This window comes from Eretmochelys imbricata, chromosome 3 (genome assembly GCF_965152235.1).
Source record: "Eretmochelys imbricata isolate rEreImb1 chromosome 3, rEreImb1.hap1, whole genome shotgun sequence".
Classification (NCBI taxonomy): domain Eukaryota; kingdom Metazoa; phylum Chordata; order Testudines; family Cheloniidae; genus Eretmochelys; species Eretmochelys imbricata.
The window spans coordinates 81,417,871-81,439,627 of NC_135574.1; positions in this window are offsets into that span (position 1 = coordinate 81,417,871).

The window sequence follows — 21,757 nt, forward strand, 5'->3', positions numbered from 1 at the left end:
TATTGCCAAAGGTGGGTATTTGACATGTTGAATGGTTTGAAAAGTGCTGTGTACTTTCATGGAGCAGGTAGATGTGCAAAATCATTTCCCCTCTCCCCCCACCCTCTGAAAAAAAAAAAGTGACTAGCAGTAAACAGGGAAAAGAATACCATACCTGCCTATCTTTGAGTTGTAAAGAGATTTTTCTACCTGCAGCACTACCCATAACAGATGTGGAATAACAAATACCCAGCCTCACATAAATAATACAACAGGCAGGCTTTTAGAAAATAATAGTAGACACATTACATTCTGCAACTTTGTAACCCAAAGCAATGCATGAATGTGAAAAAGTGGCTGTTTCTAAAAATGACTATTAAACTTTTTGCAAAAACAGCTTAAAAGTCAAACGTATAGATATCCCAAATGTGCTGCCTACAAGGAGTATTTGGCTGAGACTTTATTTCCAGAGTCTTCTGGGGATCAGAAGATGGTCAGATTCCTTGAGAAATAAGGTTTTTTGTTTTTATTCCCCACCCAGTTTCCTTGGGCAGAAGGGGATAATGAAGTCCTTTCCTGGCACTTTTTTTTTTTTTTTTTTTTGGGCTTCCTGTACGATTCAGAGTTTCTTCAGTATTTGTGTTTGTACATTTTGTGGTTAATTTAATTAAAGATGAAAAGGGCATTGGCAAAGTTGTTGAACAACAATTACCTCATTGCGTGTGTCCAGTGGTGCAGAAAATGCTGTTTTATCTAATGCTTTGCTACTTTCGAGAAGAAACCAAATGTTCACAGAAAAGATAGAATGCACGTTCTTTTATCTTTTTGTTTTGCTAAGCCCAAAGATATCATGTTGGCATTGGAGGTGTAGCAAAGAACACATGTATATTTATAGATATATTTATACCACTATACCATATATGTATATAGATATATATTTATACCACTTAAGTTGTGAGCCAAACCATGTAATAAAACCTATTTTTCATCTAAGTGTGAAGATCAAATGTTATCCAACTTTGCATATCATCTGATGAACCCAACCCAATCAGAATGCTGCGTTAAGGCATTTATCACTTGCTAGTACACATGCACAGTTGCTCACTTGAGGCTTGATCTTGCAAACACATTAAGAACTTTACTGACGTGCAGTCTCACAGAATTCAGTGGGATTACACACTTCATAGTGTTTGCAAGACTGGGTCTTGGATCTCCTCCTATCTTTGCCGGTTGATTGGTTTTTTTGAATAACCAAATAACCAGAAAGCTTAACTGAAAAAAACCTGAAAATAAACCAAAAGAAATCAAAATCTCAACCATGTATGGTATAAATATAATACACAATGGTGAAGAGTGGAATGAACTATTTAAAGTAATGTGGATTATTTAGGATGACCCTAATGTCCCATTTTGCTCTGTCCCTTAAGAGTTATGTGGTCACCTGCAACTTGCAGAAAAATAAATGGCATTATTACACCCTTTACCACTGTATACATTCTATCTTTCTATCTACTTATCTTCTTACAAATTATAGATTTTTATAGACCACTTCATAAAGCCGGGGTTTGGGGATTTTTATTTTTAAATGTCATTCTAATGCCTTCTATTAATAAGTAAACCCCAAACCTAAGAAAATACAGCTTTTGAAGGACTACAGTTATACGTTCATTACATTTCTATTCCTATAAATTGTGCGGCTGACATCTTTTAATGTAGCAATGGTTCTCAAAAATAGTACTTAACTGTAGGACAAACCAAGGTATCACTACTGTCACTGGGCACACACTTCTCTTTTTATTTGCCTGTAGTGCTTTCTTTGTATTTGTTACAACTTTTACAAAGATATATATGCATCAGCTTTAAGAATTGTTACTACTCTTTACTGTTTTTTTCCACTTCCCTTAGAACTTTTACATGTGAATGTAGCAACAATCAGTGTTTTTTCTCTTTTAAGAAAGACTCTGACCAAAGTTAACAAGCTTTTTACTTTGCTAGAGCAACAAACTATCTTATGTTTACGTACTGGTTTACACCGTTATTTATGTGCAAATTGTCAAAATGTAAATTAAATATAAATGTTCATTGCTTTATTAATGCTTCACTTGTCTTCGATGTCTTACACTGTCTGCACACGCAACTGATTTTCAGACTACATTCCCACCCTTGGCCACAAACACATTGCAGACTGACAACTATCATGTTGTGAAGAATACTGACTTCTGCCTTTTGTGAGTTCTTCTTTCTGTAATTCAAATACAACATATAACAATGCCAGGGTTGAGTTTAGTATTTTCTTAACTAAATCACTCTCTTGGTTTTTAGCCTATAACACCGTCTTTCTTTTCTTTAGAATTTCACAAGTTATGATGAAAACATTTTTACAATATCTGCCTTTCGGAGACATGACCAGGGTTTTAATATTACATTTTTTTCCAAATGCTTATCATTTCTGGCCTGAAACTGTAACCACTGGGACCACAATGAGACAATCACAATGTTTGCATGAGACCACTTAATCCTGTATTAAGATGGTAGGAACTACATTCAAAACAAATGTGGATCTCACAAAATAGATGTGCTTATGAGCTAATTCTAGAAAAAGTTTGAGCTTGCTCAGCCAAAACTGAACAACAACAGGGGGATCCTTCACAAAGTAAATTCCGTGTTTGCTACTTACATCATCCACTATTAGATCTAAAACAGAATAGGCCATGTGGCGTCCTTTCTTACCTGAACGTTAAAGAAATAATGTTCCTTACACTCAACACTGTATGATGTTTTAAAAGTATTTCACTGTCCTCTTTAAATTCATTTAAACATCTGTCTCAAGAATTTGAAATATTGCCAACAGCGAACTGTGGAGTTAAGAAAACCAGAGCACTGTTGTCATAAATGTGCCAAATGGTGCATGTTATACTCTTTTATTCTACAGAGCAATTGCTGTAATTTTTTTTTTAAAGTAGGATAACCGTTACCACCATAAATCATAGTTCATTACTTGGCAAGGCATTGCTTTGTGCGGGAGAGTTATGTCCTGGGGACACTGGTAAGCTTTAGAAGATGTTTAATAAACCACATTACATAAAAAGACAATGCATATTATACCTCGCAGCCTCATTAGCCTGAAGTCAGCAGCTGTTGCATTTGGTTTTGGTGAAACTGAAGCTAGTTAGCAGGCATTAAAGAGAGCATATTGTGACCAGAAATACAGCGGGCTTTAAAAAAAAAAAAAAAAAATGGGGTTATTAACTGTGTAAGAAGCAAACTGTGCAGGTAAGACATTTTTCCTTCCTATTGCTTCATAGGGACCCAATCCTGCAAGGTATTTAGTGCTTCCTAGCAAGATGCTCAGAACCTACAAGTCCCACTGAAGAAGTGGGATGCTTGTTTACTGTACATTCTCAGTTAAAGTCCTTACAAAAGGCTTAATTTGAAAATCAATTTTAAATATTATAGAGGAAAAAACTCTGATTTCCAGTGGTTTTGCCAGCTGGTCTTGGGCTAACACCACAAAAGAACATAGGCCTTGCAACCTGGGAGAGGGGAGACCCATGTTCAAATGCCTGCTCCACATCAGGCAGAGGGAAGAATTGAACCAGGGTCTCCCACATCAGAGGTAAGTACCCAACCTAGCAGGTTAAAGGCTGTAAGGGAAGAAGCCACCTTCTCCTGTGTTGCAAGGGAAGCTTGCTCTGAGCACACCCACTAGCTCATGCCCTGTAGACAGGGTAGATGAGGCACTGCCTAGTTGGAGGGGCTGCTGGGTCTAAGCAGTAAGGCAGGCGCTAAGCTGCTGGAAGCAGGACTGAGGCAGCTGTTCACATAGCCGGCCACCAAGAACTAGGTGCTTAGGGACCCAGATGGCAAAAATGTAGATGCCAAGGTACTTCGGGGCCTACAGTTAGGCATGTCTGAGATCCTTAAAATCACTGCTCAACTGCTGCCTAAGTTAGATTTAGGCACCTAACTCCATAATGCTTGACACAAGAGCAAACTATATCTAAAATCAATCCAATAAAGCCTTAAAAAGTATTTTCCATCACTGAGTTGTAGAGACTTGTAGTTTAGGGCTAGACTCTAGGACAGAAATGAATTAATCCTCTACTGCTGGCAATGCTGAACTAGAGAAATGAAAAAGGGAAGAGTGACCCCATGAGTTATCATTAGGCTATAAAGCCTTTCAGGTGTAAGTTATTAGTTTGAAGTAAGTGGGCCACCATGCAGATATAGGGGGTCCACAGGCACAGTGGTCATTCCAGGATTGTTGTTTAGAGGTATTAAAGTGGAAAATAGTTTTATATACATAAAAAAACTATCTAATTATTTTTAGCCATGAAACACTCAGCTCAGTACTGCGTATGATAAACCAGAATGGAAGGTATACAGGTAAATTGTGTCTCTATAACTTGCTAGAATGCTTAAAATCAAACACAATCATGGAGCAAGGTCAATACATTGATATAATTTATTTAGAATCACAGAAGAATTTTAATAAAATAATTATAAGGCACAAGAGACAATGAGGGAAATACAACTGTGCTGTGATAAGGTCTAGTGATGGCTCTTAAAATGAGTAGGAGATGGGGAAAATATAAAGAATGATTGGCTAATTCCTAATGTGGAAAGAAGGGAGGGGTGGGGTTCAATATTTTACAACTTGCAAGAGGAAGTGAATTGCTAAGTAGCAAAATACAGCAATGGCACGGTTGTAGGTCAAGGCTGTGAGGAACTCTAGAAGGTCCTAAATACCCAGGAAATTGAGTAACCCAAACATAGGTGAAGATAAATATAGGCAAGTACAAGGAAATGTGCACTGGAAAAAGGAACAAGTCACAGCTGGCCTCACCTCCCCCATGCTGGAGACCACTTGCTCTCTTTAGACCATCCTTTGCTGTGAGTTGCTATGGTTGATTTGAAAGCTAGTAGATGACAGAACAGAACAGTAGCAGTTGTGGGGTGGAGGCTAGCGTGACCAGATAGCAAGCGTGACAAATAGAGTTTCCAGGTGTCTGGTTTTTGACCGGAACACCCAATCAAAAAGCGACCCTGGGGGCTTCGGTTAGTACTGCTGACCGGGCCTTTAAAAGTCAGGCCAGCGGCACAGTGGTGCTAAGGCAAGTTCCCTGCCTGCCTTTGTGCCGCGCAGTTCCCAAAAGCAGCAGCATATCCCCTCTCTGGCTCCTACACATAGGGGCAGTTGGGGGCTCAATGTACCATGCAATGCTCCGCCCCCAGTGCCAGCTTCGCAGCTCCCACTGGCCAGGAACCATGACCAATGGGAGCTGTGGGGGTGGCGCCTGCAGTGTGCAGAGCCGCCTGGCTGTGCCTCTGCATAGGGATTGGAGAAAGGACATGCCATTGCTTCCAGGAGCATCCTGAGTTAAGCGCTACCCGGAGCCTGCACCCCTGCCCCACTCCTGTACCCCAACCCCCTGCCCCAGCCCTGATCCCCCTCCCATCTTCCAAACCCCTCAGTCCCAGCTCAGATCACCCTCCTGCACCTCAAACCTCTCAGTCCCAACCCCACCCCAGAGCCTGCACCTCCAGCTGGAGCCCTCACACTGCCCTCCCTCACCCCAAACCCCTGCCCCAGCCCAGAACCCCCTCCTGCACCCTAAACCCCTCATCCCCAGCCCCACCCCAGAGCCTGCATCCCCAGCCGGAGCCCACACCCCAAAACCCTGAGGCAGCCTGGTGAAAATGAGTGAGGGTGAGGAGAGCGAGCGACAGAGGGAGGGGGGATAGAGTGAGCAGGGGTGGGGCCTCAGAGAAGGGGCAGAGCAAGGGTGTTCGGTTTTGTGCGAGTATAAAGTTGGCAACCCTAGTGACAAATCAGAACAGGAGGTGGGGGGTAATAGGCACCTATATAACAAAAAGCCCTGAATATTGGGACTGCCCCTATAAAATCAGGGCGTCTGGTGACCCTAGTGCAGCCTAAGTATGCTCTCTGCTGAAGAGAGAGATTACTATATACACTCATCTACTCAGCAACTGAGGCTGGAGAGAACCATTTTTTGGTAGCCATAGTGGGGTTTACGAAGGGGCTAGCTGAAAGAGGAACTGAAGCCATTTTAAAGAGGGGAGCAATTGATCAGCTGTGTGCTACAATTTTGCCTGCAATTTTACATAAGTGCCATTTCCCTTGACCAGAGTGTGGACAAATATAAGGGCCAGAGCATTGAGAAACTAGGAATTAAACAAAAGTATTAACTGTTTCAAAAGAACCTGGCCTGTAAAGCAGTACAAAAACTGTGTGTACACCAGGCTAAGGGAAAAGTTCTTCAGAAGAGCGTACTGGATGTTCGCAAAAAGAAAAGGAGTACTTGTGGCACCTTAGACACTAACCAATTTATTTGAGCATGAGCTTTCGTGAGCTACAGCTCACTTCATCGGATGCATACCGTGGAAACTGCAGAAGACATTATATACACACAGAGACCATGAAACAATACCTCCTCCCACCCCACTGTCCTGCTGATAATAGCTTATCTAAAGTGATCATCAAGTTGGGCCATTTCCAGCACAAATCCAGGTTTTCTCACCCTCCACCCCCCCACACAAACTCACTCTCCTGCTGGTAATAGCCCATCCAAAGTGACCACTCTCTTTACAATGTGTATGATAATCAAGGTGGGCCATTTCCAGCACAAATCCAGGCTCTCACCCCCCCGGCCCTGGGGAACACACATACACACACACACAAACTCACTCTCCTGCTGGCAATAGCTCATCCAAACTGACCACTCTCCAAGTTTAAATCCAAGTTTAACCAGAACGTCGGGGGGGGGGGGGCGGGTAGGAAAAAACAAGGGGAAATAGCCACTCCCAGTCTCTATTTAAGCCTAAATTAATAGTATCCAATTTGCAAATGAATTCCAATTCAGCAGTTTCTCGCTGGAGTCTGGATCTGAAGTTTTTTTGTTTTAAGATAGCGACCTTCATGTCTGTGATTGCGTGACCAGAGAGATTGAAGTGTTCTCCGACTGGTTTATGAATGTTATAATTCTTGACATCTGATTTGTGTCCATTTATTCTTTTATGTAGAGACTGTCCAGTTTGACCAGTGTACATGGCAGAGGGGCATTGCTGGCACATGATGGCATATATCACATTGGTGGAAGTGCAGGTGAACGAGCCTCTGATAGTGTGGCTGATGTTATTAGGCCCTGTGATGGTGTCCCCTCAATAGATATGTGGACACAGTTGGCAACGGGCTTTGTTGCAAGGATAGGTTCCTGGGTTAGTGGTTCTGTGGTGTGGTGTGTGGTTGCTGGAGAGTATTTGCTTCAGGTTGCGGGGCTGTCTGTAGGCAAGGACTGGCCTGTCTCCCGGCAAGGACTGGCCTGTCTCCCAAGATTTGTGAGAGTGTTGGGTCATCCTTCAGGATAGGTTGTAGATCCTTAATAATGCGTTGGAGGGGTTTTAGTTGGGGGCTGAAGGTGACGGCTAGTGGCGTTCTGTTATTTTCTTTGTTAGGCCTGTCCTGTAGTAGGTGACTTCTGGGAACTCTTCTGGCTTTATCAATCTGTTTCTTCACTTCCGCAGGTGGGTATTGTAGTTGTAAGAATGCTCGATAGAGATCTTGTAGGTGTTTGTCTCTGTCTGAGGGGTTGGAGCAAATGCTGTTGTATTGCAGAGCTTGGCTGTAGACGATGGATCGTGTGGTGTGGTCAGGGTGAAAGCTGGAGGCATGTAGGTAGGAATAGCGGTCAGTAGGTTTCGGGTGCTACCAGCACTCCCAGCTACCTTCGAGACACCACTGACTTCCTGAGGAAACTTCAATCCATCGGTGATCTTCCTGATAACACCATCTTGGCCACTATGGATGTAGAAGCCCTCTACATCAACATTCCACACAAAGATGGACCACAAGCCGTCAAGAACACTATCCCCGATAATGTCACGGCTAACCTGGTGGCTGAACTTTGTGCCTTTGTCCTTACCCATAACTATTTTACATTTGGGGACAATGTATACCTTCAGATCAGCGGCACTGCTATGGGTACCCGCATGGCCCCACAGTATCCCAACATTTTTATGGCTGATTTAGAACAACGCTTCCTCAGCTCTCGTCCCCTAACGCCCCTACTCTACTTGCGCTATATTGATGACATCTTCATCATCTGGACCCATGGAAAAGAAGCCCTTGAGGAATTCCACCATGATTTCAACAATTTCCATCCCACCATCAACCTCAGCCTGGTCCAGTCCACACAAGAGATCCACTTCCTGGACACTACAGTGCTAATAAACAATGGTCACATAAACACCACACTATACCGGAAATCTTACAACAAAAAAACTTCAAATCCAGACTCCAGCGAGAAACTGCTGAATTGGAATTCATTTGCAAATTGGATACTATTAATTTAGGCTTAAATAGAGACTGGGAGTGGCTAAGTCATTATGCAAGGTAGCCTATTTCCCCTTGTTTTTTCCTACCCGCCCCCCCCCCCAGACGTTCTGGTTAAACTTGGATTTAAACTTGGAGAGTGGTCAGTTTGGATGAGCTATGACCAGCAGAAGAGTGAGTTTGTGTGTGTATGGGGGTGGGGGGGTGTGAGAAAACCTGGATTTGTGCTGGAAATGGCCCACCTTGATTATCATGCACGTTGTAGGGAGAGTGGCCACTTTGGATAAGCTATTACCAGCAGGAGGGTGAGTTTGTGTGTGTATGGGGGTGGGGGGGGGTGAGAGAACCTGGATTTGTGCAGGAAATGGCCACCTTGATTATCATACACATTGTGAAGAGAGTGGTCACTTTGGACGGGCTATTACCAGCAGGAGAGTGAGTTTGTGTGTGGGGGGGCAGAGGGTGAGAAAACCTGGATTTGTGCTGGAAATGGCCCAACGTGATGATCACTTTAGATAAGCTATTACCAGCAAGACAGTGGGGTGGGAGGAGGTATTGTTTCATGGTCTCTGTGTGTATATAATGTCTTCTGCAGTTTCCACGGTATGCATCCGATGAAGTGAGCTGTAGCTCACGAAAGCTTATGCTCAAATAAATTGGTTAGTCTCTAAGGTGCCACAAGTACTCCTTTTCTTTTTGCGAACATCCAGTATGCTCTTCTGAAGAACTTTTCCCTTAGCCTGGTGTACACACAGTTTTTGTACTGCTTTACAGGCCAGATTCTTTTTGCGAAGACAGACTAACACGGCTGTTACTCTGAATACTGGATGTTGTTAGCAGTTCCTTTAGCATAGCTGGTTAGTGTAATTATACTCATTCTTACAGATGGGGAACTGAAGCCCTGAGAGGTGAAGTGACTTGCCCATGGTTAAACTGCAAATCAGAGGCAGAATGGTATAGAAGCCAGATGTCAGACTCTAAGCACACTTCTAACTACTCAACCATGCCTCATGTTTCTGCTACTCAGAAGGTCGCTGGCTCAAACTGGTGATTTCATAAAAGGCACTAAGTGCCTGCCTCGGTTAACTTTACCAATCAAATGGGAGGAAGAAACTGGATTGGCTGCTGGGCAACAAGAGCCATGAGAATGACATTAGGGCTAGGGGGGATTACTAGTTAGTGCTTTTGACAGAAGACAAAGTTGGAGCCAAGCCATTCTTAGGCACAACTGCTGCCACCCAATGCTGCAGTCCCCCTTTATGCAAGGAGCTACATGTTACTTCTCTGCAGGTCATCTGAGCACCTCCCACCTCTAAAAGAGCCAGACATACAGCAGGGAGTGTGGAAAGAGAGAAGGAAAATATCCCTCAAGCCATCAACCAAGTGAGAAAAATCAGAGAAACACCTGCAGCTGGGAAGCGGGGAGGTGAGAAGTGAAACTGAGAAGCACAGGGAAGCCCAAGAGATGGAGCAAAACAGAGCTTCTACTGGGACTAATGCCAAGCAATTAGAGCATAGCCTCGATAATGGGATCTTGGCTTGGTTGGTGAGGCTAGGGAGTTGATGTTTTCATTTGGGGGTTGTTTCCTCTTCCCCAAGGCACACTTAGAAGTTGGAAGGATGGGGGTATGGGACAGAGAAGTTTTTCTTTTAAAAGAAAGTAGGTGGCCCGCAAGACGATACAACAAAAGAACTGGGCAAAACAGTAAGAAGGCATGAAGAGGTACCACGTGTGCCCCTCCTTTCAGCCTTTAATGTAATGTATCCATTTTTAATTCTGAAGAGGGGAGAGATGACAGGAAGTATCACTGTGATGATGATGGTGATAATAATAATAAAGGCAATATCAGAAAGTCACTTTTCTTCAGTCACTGAACAAGGAAGGTACTTTTATTAGAATGACATGAATAGAAACTGTGTTAAAAGAACGATAAGATTGCCAAGTCAAGTATTGAAGTTAACAAATGCCATTATTAAGGTTGCCTGTGTGACCTTAATTCAGCCCTCTTGTGCATATGGATAATGATGCAGGGCTTATTTAAATGATAACATACTATATTTTCCACAGGACCGCTGCCTCATTCTATGAAATACTACCCACACACCCTGTCCCTACCGCATCCCCTGCGCGGCTATCTTCTGCACCTATCATCTCCCTCGCCCACCTCTGCTCCTCACTCCTCTGCACTCCGATCAGACTGTTTTTTCCACCTCCTCTTTGCTGCCTGGCCACAAGGAGTGGGAATATTGAGGGTATAGGCGAGTCAGTCTCTCCGCCACAACAGCCCTTCGTTATCAGGAGGGGCAACCACAGTGAAAGTCCTCAGTGCAGCATGCTCAGTGTAAATGGAATCTTCAGAGAATTTAGCTGCTGATCTCTAACAAGTCTCTACTGAGCTTGTACAAACTGAGATTTTTCAAAGGCATATAAGTTGGCAAAATGTGGGTAGTTTTCCATGGCAATGTTAAAAGGCACATCCCTGACACCAGGAGAATCCCCTGGAAAATTTCAAGTCTCTGCTTTATAGCACAGAGTTGCTAGAGCTTCTTATTAAAGTGGGTGTCAATTTTTCAACATGGGCAAAATACAACCTCATTCCCAGAACTATTTCAGCTGAAATTTTCCATAAAAAATGCAGCCTGAGACAGACACCCAGCATGGAAAATATCAGTCCAATTGGTTAAACTGAAAACGGGGTCTTATACTGGAAAGCATCCTTAACTATAGGTGTTGCTGCCTGTTCCACCTATAATAAGGAAAAAATTATTCCTAAAACTCTCTCTTTCCATTGAGCTGTAGAGCTTCAGCCTAGATCCTTGCTCTTCTTCTCCTGCCTGGCTTCCTGTGACAAAATTAAAGAAAGAAAACACTTATCTTCACTGAGAGAGAGCAGAATGTAGGAAAGGGCACCTTGAAGTTGTGTGTTATAAGGATGGGGAGGGGACCACTCCCAGTTTTGCTCAAGGGAGGCCATCCACAAATTATTATACCTGGGCTCAGCAGAGAGGCAAGTGACCTAAGTGGCACAGAACATAAACTACCCTGTCACCACCTAGAGGTGGAATGTGGTAGGAATCTTGCATTACTGCTGCCCCTGGATTAGGAGAAGACTTCATTTTCCAGGGCTCTCTATCTGCTTTCAGTACCATTAAAATCTCTTAAAAATAAGAGAGAAAACATCAATAAAAATAAGGGTGACTCAATAATACATGCTATTGTTCCTGTGGTGCATTGGGCAAAGCCATTAGTTCTTTTCCAATTGTATTTATCAAGAGTGTGGAATGAGGAAATCATAAACTGGATTAAAAAATAACATGAAAGCAAAATGACTCCGCAATTATGGAATCTAGTTATTGGAAAAAACAGTTGAAGCCCTAGTCTATGGTTTTCTGATATATAATAAACCTTTGTTGGGTGAGTTTAAAAAGGAAGTAGGAAAAAAAATTGAAACTTTCTGGATGTTTATTTCTCCAAAGAGAATAAGGCCACGTCTACACTAGCACTTACGTCGGCAAAACTTTTGTCACTCAGGGGTGTGAAAAAAAACACCCCTCTGAGCGACATAAGTTTTGCCAGCATAAACGCTCATGTGTACCACTGTTCATTGAGCTAGTTTTATTATGTCAATGGGAGACATACCACGGCTACATGAGCGCTCTGACAGCAGAACAGCTGTACCAGTATATCTGTGCTTCTGTAAATCGTCTTAGTAATGCCACTTGGGCCTATGACTTTTAACAGAACTTAAGCAGGGTCAGGGCTGGTCAGTGTTTGGATGGGAAACTCTGTGTACTTCAGGAAGTTTGGTGTTAATTTGGTAAGAGCATAAGAATGGCCATACTGGGTCAGGCCAAAGGTCCATCTAGCCCAGTATCCTGTCTTCCAACAGTGGCCAATGCCAGGTGCCCCAGAGGGAATGAACAGAATAGGTAATCATCAAGTGATCCATCCCCTGTTGCCCATTTCCAGCTTCTGGAAAACTGAGGCTAGGGACACCATCTCTGCCCATCCTGGCTAATAGCCATTGATGGACCTATCCTCCATGAACTTATCTAGTTCTTGTTTGAACCCTGTTATAGTCTTGGCCTTCACCACATCTTCTGGCAAGGAGTTCCACAGGTTGACTGTGCATATGAAAAAAATACTTCCTTTTGTTTGTTTTAAATCCTGCTGCCTATTAATTTCATTTGGTGACCCCTAGTTCTTGTGTTATGAGAAGGAGTAAATAACACTTCCTTATTTACTTTCTCCAATCCAGTCATGATTTTATAGACCTCTGTCATATCTGCTCTTAGTTGTCTTTTTTTCCAGTCTGAAAAGTCCCATTCTTAGTAATCTCTCCTCATATGGCAGCTGTTCCATACCCCTAATCATTTTTGTTGCCCTTTTCTATACCTTTTCCAATTCCAATATATCTTTTTTGAGATGAGACGACCGCATCTGCACGCAGTATTCACTGGTAGATACAGTACTTCACTGCCCACTAAATTAAAGCACTAGTTTGGTGTTTGGGTCACTGTGCTGCTGAAGGTTCTGTCTGTCAAATCAAGCTCCTGACCACTTGGGATCATAACTATACAAGTCCTGTGGCACTTGCTTGAGGAGTAGAGCTGTTACTCCCGGAGTTCTGGCCAAATTCCAGTGTCTGTAATTCTGTTTCCCTAAGTACCTGCCTGTAATTTCAGTTGGATACACCATTCTTCTTCACTTCCTTTCCTAAACTGTTTTGTTTTGAGGATCAAGGTGATTTTGTCTGGACTGGCATTTTTTTACAAGGAAGCTGGGTATTGCAACTTCACACTTGTGGTAGGAGTCTTCGCCTCTAGGACAGAGGCAGGAAGACCTCAAGCAAGGAGCACAGTCTCTCTTCCCCTCATTCTTTTGTTGGACTTGGGAAGATAGTTGGGATTCCAGGCCACCTAACTAGGTGTGACCAAATAATCATTCCTAAGGAAGCCAAACCAGTATGACTTCCTTTTTGTGCAATGAGTAGAAAAGGCATCCCACTATGGAACCTGAACCCAGAGCTCTGTGTCTTTTTCCATTAATTGTGAATAGCCTTGCTTAATTTCCTCATCCAAGTACTGAGTGAGATTCCTTATAGCATTCCAATCCATTAGTGGCTACAGGGCTGGGAATTAGTTGTAGCAATGGGACACAGAGTTTAGAAATAGAGCACAAAATTTAGCTAGGAAAGGTTATGCCTTTAATCTTTGCAGCATGCAGTGCATTTGCCAGATATGATGATGTATTTAAGTATACCGAAACCTTGCTTAAATGAGCATTCAAGGGACTAACAGCAAGCAGTTTCTTAGCAATGAGAAGGTGGTGGTTAAGGCTGAGCACCGGACTCTAGAGAGCTGGGTTCAGTTCCCAACTTTACCACAGACTTTCTGTATGACTTTAAGCAAGTCAGCAAAGCATTCTGTGCCTCGATTCCCCAGCTTTAAAATAGGGATAATACTTGAAGAGGAGCCACCAAGGGAGGGCAGGGCAGCAGTGATCTATGCTTTAACTCCCCACCACCTTCCCCAGGAGCCAGAATTGGTCTTTTCTTTTCTCCCACCCTTTGCCTGTCTTGTGAATTTAGACTATATGCTCTTTGGGACAGATGCTCTCTCTCACTCTGTGTGTTCACAGGGACTAGCACAAAGGGGCCCCTATCTCAGTTGGGGCCTTGAGGCCCCAACCATACTACAATTAATAATCATTAATAGAGATGGACCTTTAGTAAAAAGTAAGATTTCTGTTCATCGTGTTCTGGGTACATTTGGGGAAGTCACTTAAGGCAGGAGGCTTCCTAATGATGGTGGTGTTTTTCACTTTATTTGCATCTGATGATAAAAAAAAAGTTAAACATTCTGTGGAAACTGTAACCAGGTGTGAAAGGGGCACAGATACATGAAAAGTGAAAATTCGTCTTTTAACTAAGCTGTTAAAAATTAGTTGAGTGTTCGAGAGGGAAAAAGCGCATGGGCTTCAAGTCATTTAGAGAAATCTTTTTGTTCATGGGACCCAAGAGCTGCAGAATGAGGCTCCTCATCTAACCTATATTGCAACAATTAGTGCACGTCTGTAGCTGTGGGTGTTATGTATTTTCTACTTTACTGGTAAGTTTCAATTTGATTCTCTTTCAGAAAGATGTGGGGGCATTTTGCACTTGTCTTATCACTTCAGAACACAAATAGCATGACTTTATAACGTACCCTGCCTATTGACACTGCAAAACAGATACAACTCTCTTTAAACATAAAAGTGACCCAAGTAACAACCAAACTGTTTCTCTTCCCGCCGCCCCTCCCCTTCTCCCCACCCAGGGGATCAGAAATTATAACTTACACTTACCAATATTTAAAGGTTTTCCTTCCAATTTCTCCGTTCAGGATCTGAAGGATCCTTCTGTCTCCAACAATGACATTTCAGTTCTACTTTACTTCCCCACAGGAAACCTCACAATACGCCATGTGTACATCTGAGGAGAAGAGCCACCTAAACATAAAAGATAGGTGGGCAATGCTGCACTGGGAGGGAAGAGCTCTAGGAAGAGCAGAGAAGAGGAGCCACCAAGGGAGGGCAGGGCAGCAGTGATCTATGCTTTAACTCCCCACCACCTTCCCCAGGAGCCAGAATTGGTCTTTTCTCCCTTCAGATAAAGGAGTTAGAAATGCATTACTGCCGCTTTTCACTGTGATTCTCCTGAGTCAGTATTATGCATCATGAGGTGGGATCTGAGACACCATATTACATTCAAACCCAAACTGCAGCAAACAGTTGGAAGGCAGCAAGCCAAGTGTAGACATACCCTCATGTTTGGCCTGCTGCCTTCCAACTGTTTGCTGCAGTTTGGGTTTGAACGTAGTATGGTGTCTCAGATCCCACCTCATGATGCATAGCACAGTAGTTTGCTAAATTCGGACACAAGAGGGGAAAGAGGACACCAGCCCCACCTCCTCCTAAGCTCTTTTTTCCCCAGCAGTGGGAATCAGTGTGGTGGATCTGTGTTCTGTTGAGCATTTTAGCCCCTGGCAGTTAGGATCCACAGAGAAATAGGATCTTTGTTTAGACTGCCATGGTTAGGTGGAGTTTGTGGGCCTCCCAAAAAATTTCCCGGCAGGCCACTCCAAGCCAATGGCAAGGGAAACCAGATACTTTCCTGTCATGAATTCCCAGAGCAATCAAGGGACAAATTGTGGCTTTAAGCCATAGCTTTGCATGGGTGCAATGGGTTCTGCAGGATACATTAGACCTGAGGAGCTCAGGTGCCGTACCATTTGCAAGGAGAGGAAACCCTGTAGACCAGAACAAGAGGAGGAAGGCTCATGCATCTCCTCACCCCCTTGTGAGAGAGAGAGTCACTCCACCTACAGATGCTAGCCTGGAGCAGTCCTGGCACTCGGGAGATTACAGGAACTGAAATGATATCTGGCCTCTGTGCAGGGAATGTCGGGGGAGGGGGAGAGGGGCTTTTGCACACACTTCCACTCTCTTCAGGGCCTGGCACAATCCATCTCCAGGGTTTTATTATCCCAAACGTTAACTCCCTGCTTATATATTTGTATCCAAAATAAACTACATTTTTAAAATATAGCACTAGAGGCACGCATAGTGCTTTATGGAAATACTAACCTCTTTTTGTAAACTATTGTACCACCCTCGTCACCACAAGCAGATCACAGAGTGCCTTCCAGCAGTGCATTATGTGGTGTGACTAGCATCTGTCAAAAGTGGTTCATTCACTCACACTCTCCGCAGGGGGAGAACTCTGTGTGCACAGGAGTCTTCTGTTATTATACGGTTTGGGGGGGTTTAAGTGTACATGCTTCGCTATGTTTAGGTTAGAGAAGTCAAGGAGGAAGACACACATCTTGCACTTGGAGCGGAAGGTGGTGAGATTTGGAATGGTCCTTTGTTCCTGTGGGACTTGATTCCAGTCACCTTTGGGAAAGTTCTGTTTCCTGCATATATGAGCTTGACTCTTGAAATGAAAGGTCCCTACCCTGAAGTGTTTACAGTAAAAGAGCTCAAGACTGGAAACCGTTACTTCCATCTGTAGTCCTGTTAACGTCAATGGGAACTAAGTGCCATGTTGAAGGAGGGCCCAGAGCAGTTTTATGTAGGGATGATGGAAATCTTCAGGGAATTTCCTCCACAATCTGCAGCAGACTGAGGGGATTTAACCAAAATCTATGGGGATTTTTTCTCCCATATTCTACCTGACTTGACTTTAGGTCTTTAATGCCAGATATTGTAATATATCAGGAGGCTCACTAATAAAATATGTTCTTTCTCAAGTAGAAATGCACACTTCATAGAAATAAAAATCAACAGCTAACAGCAATATTTAGATCAGAGGTGGGCAAACTATGGCCCATGGGCCACATCCAGTCCATGGGACCGTCCTGCCAGGCTCCTGAGCTCCCAGCTGGGGAGGCTGGCTCCAGACCCCTCCCCCGCTGTCCCCCCTCCTCCGCAGCCATGCGGGCAGCACGGCTTGCGCCCACCCACCTCCCAGGCTTTCCAATAAGCCTGTCCTGCTGCTCTGAGCGGCATGGTAAGGGGGTGGGGGGGGAAGCAGCCAGGAGACAGGGAGCGGGGGGGGGGCGGTTTGATAAGGGGTGGGGTCCTGGGAGGGGGCGGTCAGGGGACAAGAAGTGGGGGTGTGTGTGGAGGGGTTGGGGTCCCTGGGGACTGTCAGGAGGCAGGCGTGTGGATAGGAGTCAGGGCAGTCAGGGGACAGGGGGATTGGATAGGCGGTGGGGGAGCAGTTGGGGCAGGGAGTTCTGGGAGGAGGCGGTCAGGGGACAAGGACTGTGGGGGGTTGGATGGATTGGGGGTTCTGAGGTGGGCAGTCAGGGGCTGGGAAGTGGGAGGGGGCGGGGGCCAGGCTGTTTGTGGAGGCACAGCCTTCCCTACCCGGCCATCCATACCTTTTTGCAACCCTGATGTGGCCCTCGGACCAAAAAGTTTACCCACCCCTAATTTATATAGAGTTAGTTGAATTAGTTGATGTTCCCCCATCCTGCTGCCAAAAAAAAAAAAAAAAAAAAAGTCAGAACTGACTATATGATTTGCTGAACAATCGCTTTTGTTGCTTGTGCTTCCTGGAGAATTGTATCGAGCATTCAGTTATTGTTTTCCCCCAACAAACACAGTCTCCATATGTTTTTATATGGGCTCTGTCAGTACACCATCTGAGCTCTTCAGCTATAGAAATGAATTTACCATCACAACACCCTTGTTAAGTAGGGGACAAATATCCCCAACTTTGCAGAGGAGGAACTCAGGCAGAGGTAAAGGCTGGGATTTTGATGCCCAAAACACATTCAAATTCACAGATTCCCAGCCACCGAACACCTTTCAGCTCCTTTGAAAATACCAGCCTAAATCACTTGCCTACATTCACCCAAGAAGTCCGAGGTAAAGCCTCCAGTTAAACATAGCTGTCCCAAGTCCTACTTTGGTACCTTGTTAACAGGATCAGCCTCCCTCCCACACACTCACACTTTGTAAAAGGTTCTAAACATGAAAAAGGGAACATCTCAAACACATGAGAACTTTAAATCCATGAATACTAGTAGTTACAGCCCCAAGCCACAAAGTTCAGATCCAGATCTGAATTTCCCCAAAGCTTAGAGAGTTCAGATCTGGGATTTTCAGTCAGTGCTATCTCTAGTTCACATCACCACTGAACCGGAACATTTATGCAGTAATTTACTGATTACATCTGAGTATACCTGTAGTCCAAATTTGTACAATATTGTGGATTTATAGGCTTAAACATTTTAATGGAAAATTCAATAATTAGAGGTAGGACAGGGGTCAGGAGGAAACACTCATGACTGCTAGGTTCTGTCATCAGCAACACCATTAACTTGCGGTGTAGTCTTGAACAAGTCAATTAATTTCCCTGTGCATTATTGTACTCCTCTGTAGCATGGGTATGACGATTCATGCAAGTTCTAGCGTCAGGCTGAACTAACCAGGCTTTGAGATCCTCTGATGTAATATGCCACGTAATTGCAAATATTTTTACTATTCCTAGCAAAAATAGGGTACTGAAAAATCCATTGGCTGGGTGCAGAGCTTAAATATCAATTTTCTCTCCTCACATTCCCCAAAAGTTATTTTGTATGAGGTAACACTTCCAGTTGCAAAGATAGTCAGATCTTGCCTGATTAATTAATTGTTCGGGCCTGCAGTTTTGAAACATAGGAGGGACATAAGTCCAGTTCATGGAGATTAATGTAAATTTCAAAAGAATACTTACAGGACTTTTTTTTTTTTTTTTTTTGGTGGTATTTGCCCATATCTACTTAGGACTCATGTTGATGGTGTGGGAAGCTAAAGAGATATCTTTGCTTTTGCAGAAACTAATAAGTTGTGGAGAGCTGTTTCCTTTTCTGCAGCTCAAACAACATTTACCACTTAGGCTGCATGCAAATAACTTCTGCAGGAGCTTAACTAATCTACAACTTAAATGCAGATAGAAGGTAAGAAATGGCAGTTCAGTTTTTATCTTTTTATAAAAACAATGAAAGCTTAGTACTGAACAGCCGCCACTAGAATTTTTTGAACCTTTTAAATACAGTCTCCTGTTAGAGGATGATAGTAACAAACATTACAAGAGAGATTTATAGTTTTATGGGACTGGACTGATAGTCTAGTGTTCATCTTCTTTGGTCTGATCTACATGTGGGTTCCAGGCAAAAACTGACATTATCTAAAGAAAAGCATTCAATATCTTTTCATATAAACTACAGCTGGTCAACAACTAATCCCAGCTTTAAACATAATATATTATCTCTCATCTGTTGCCAGAAATATTACACACTATTGAAAGGCTGGGCCCCCAGAAAATGTGTTAAAACCGAGTGGGCCTTCACCTCACTTAGCTTAGAAGCAAACTGACACTGGAAAAGACGTTCCTCTCTAGGTATCGAATGCAGAGAGCGAAAATTATTACACACACACACACAGAGTTAAAAGAAAATAAGGTTGAAAAATCAAGCACTCAATAATCAGAAAATGCCAGAGTTAAGGTTGCCTGTGCATATGCATTACGATATAGTTTTTAATTATATGAACAAATACTATTTTCCACCCAGGATCCCTGCCTCATTTAGTGCACAAAACAGAGGGAGCTATTCAATATTTTGTTTTATCCTCATTGTTCAGTGCTTGGCCTTAAGCCTTATTTATGGCACACTATTCAAACCCCTTTTTGAAGACAGAATTGTTCATTTCCTCTTGAGCTTTTCTATGGCCCATTCATCACTATAATATCTGAATGCAGGATGGATAGATATAGATAAAAAGAATGCTGGCTTTTAAAAAAATATTTATATCACATTTTTTATCTACATTGATTTTTTTAAATTTAAATTAAATTAAACACAGGTTTATTTTAAAAAAATTAAATTTGAAATTATGACAACCTATGTTAAGTCCTAAATTTATTATCTATTAAAATCATTTGACTTAAATAAAAAAATAATATTAAGCAGTACATGTTTGCTGCCAAGTTTTAAGGAAATTGAAACCACTCACCCAGTGGAAGTCGCTGGCTAAGCACCTGGAACCAGAGTTTGCTGAAATGCTAAATCAGCTTTGGATAGCAATAGCTTCTTCTGCAGGTGCAGAGAGATATTTTCTTCATTTGAGTTTATTCAACTAGTTCAGTTCAGTAACTAGTTGATTCAAAGTTAAGAAGCCAATGGGAGTTGAAAAAGCAGAATAGCTTGTTTTTCTCTTCCAATTGCAAAATAAAAATTTGTGAGAAAGTGAGATCTACTAGTTCTAAAATCTTGAAGGACATGGTAACCAGAAACAATCAGTTCAATTCACTAACTACAGATACTTTCTCTATTTAATAAATCTATGAGTTTTAAATGCAATACATGTTGTGATAAACTTTCCGATAATTTTTCCCTTTTCCAGCACAGTTAAGATAGTTAAATAAAACCTAATAAAAACATTTTAATTGATAGTTTTGTGCATTTTAACTAAATTTGAATTTCCATCCACATAGACCTTGACACCCCCAATTCAGAATTTTAAAATTTAAGCTACTAAATAAGAAATGCATCATTCATTTTCTAACAATAAAAGTTATAAATATTAGGAATCTGAATAAATGTAAATTAAGACATGTAATAATTGCTAAAATAAATGAATAGATATAGTGTATCCTCCTGGCTAGCAAAAAGACTAACCAAACAGTGTAAAAGCTACATTTAGTTGCAAACCAACATGTTTTAGTGGTCACTCACCAATGACAATCAACCTTTCTTTAGGAAAAGAACTAAAAAATACAAACACAAAACAAGATAAAAATCTTGTATTTAAATAAAGGTTTCCTGCTTGCCAATTTAAATCATGATTGAAATCAATCCACCTTGCCTGAATGCTTCACAGACATGAATTAATTTATCTTCCCAACACCCCCGTGGGGTGAAGTGGTGGTATTATCCATATTATACATTTGGGAAACTGAAGTCCAGAGATTAAGAATAAATATTTATTATTATGCAGCACTTTATATGCTCAAAGCACAGCTCCCACTGACTGCAGTTACAGTTACAGGTGCTCAACTGGTGCAAATCAGACCACTACCACCCCCCATCTTAACGCAGGCACCCAGAAAATTAGAAAACACCCATGAAAAGTTTGGTTTAAGTTACTTTTGGAACATCTATCAAGGTTCCTTCCTCACTCTGAACTTTAGGGTACAGGTGTGGGGACGTGCATGAAAGACCCTCGAAGCTTATTCTTACCAGCTTAGGTTAAACGCTGCCACCACCAAAGTGGTGCACAAAGAACAGGGGAAGTACCCACTTGGAAATGTCTCCCCCCTGTCATAAATATAAAGGGAAGGGTAAACCCCTTTAAAATCCCTCCTGGCCAGAGGAAAAATCCTCTCACCTGTAAAGGGTTAAGAAGCTAAAGGTAACCTCGCTGACACCTGACCAAAATGACCAATGAGGAGACAAGATACTTTCAAAAGCTGGGAGGAGGAAGAGAAAACAAAGGGTCTGTGTCTGTCGGTACACTGCTTTTGCTGGGGATAGAACAGGAATGGAGTCTTAGAAATTTTAGTAAGTAATCTAGCTAGGTATGTGTTAATTTATGATTTCTTTAAATGTCTGAGAAAAGAAGTGTGCTGAATAGAATGACTATTTCTGTCTGTGTGTCTTTTTTGTAACTTAAGGTTTTGCCTAGAGGGATTCTCTATGTTTTGAATCTAATTACCCTGTAAGGTATCTACCATCCTGATTTTACAGAGGTGATTTCTTTACTTCTATTTCTATTAAAAGTCGTCTTGTAAGAAAACTGAATGCTTTTTCATTGTTCTCAGATCCAAGGGTATGGGTCTGTGGTCACCTATGCAAATTGGTGAGGATTTTTACCAAACCTTTCCCAGGAAG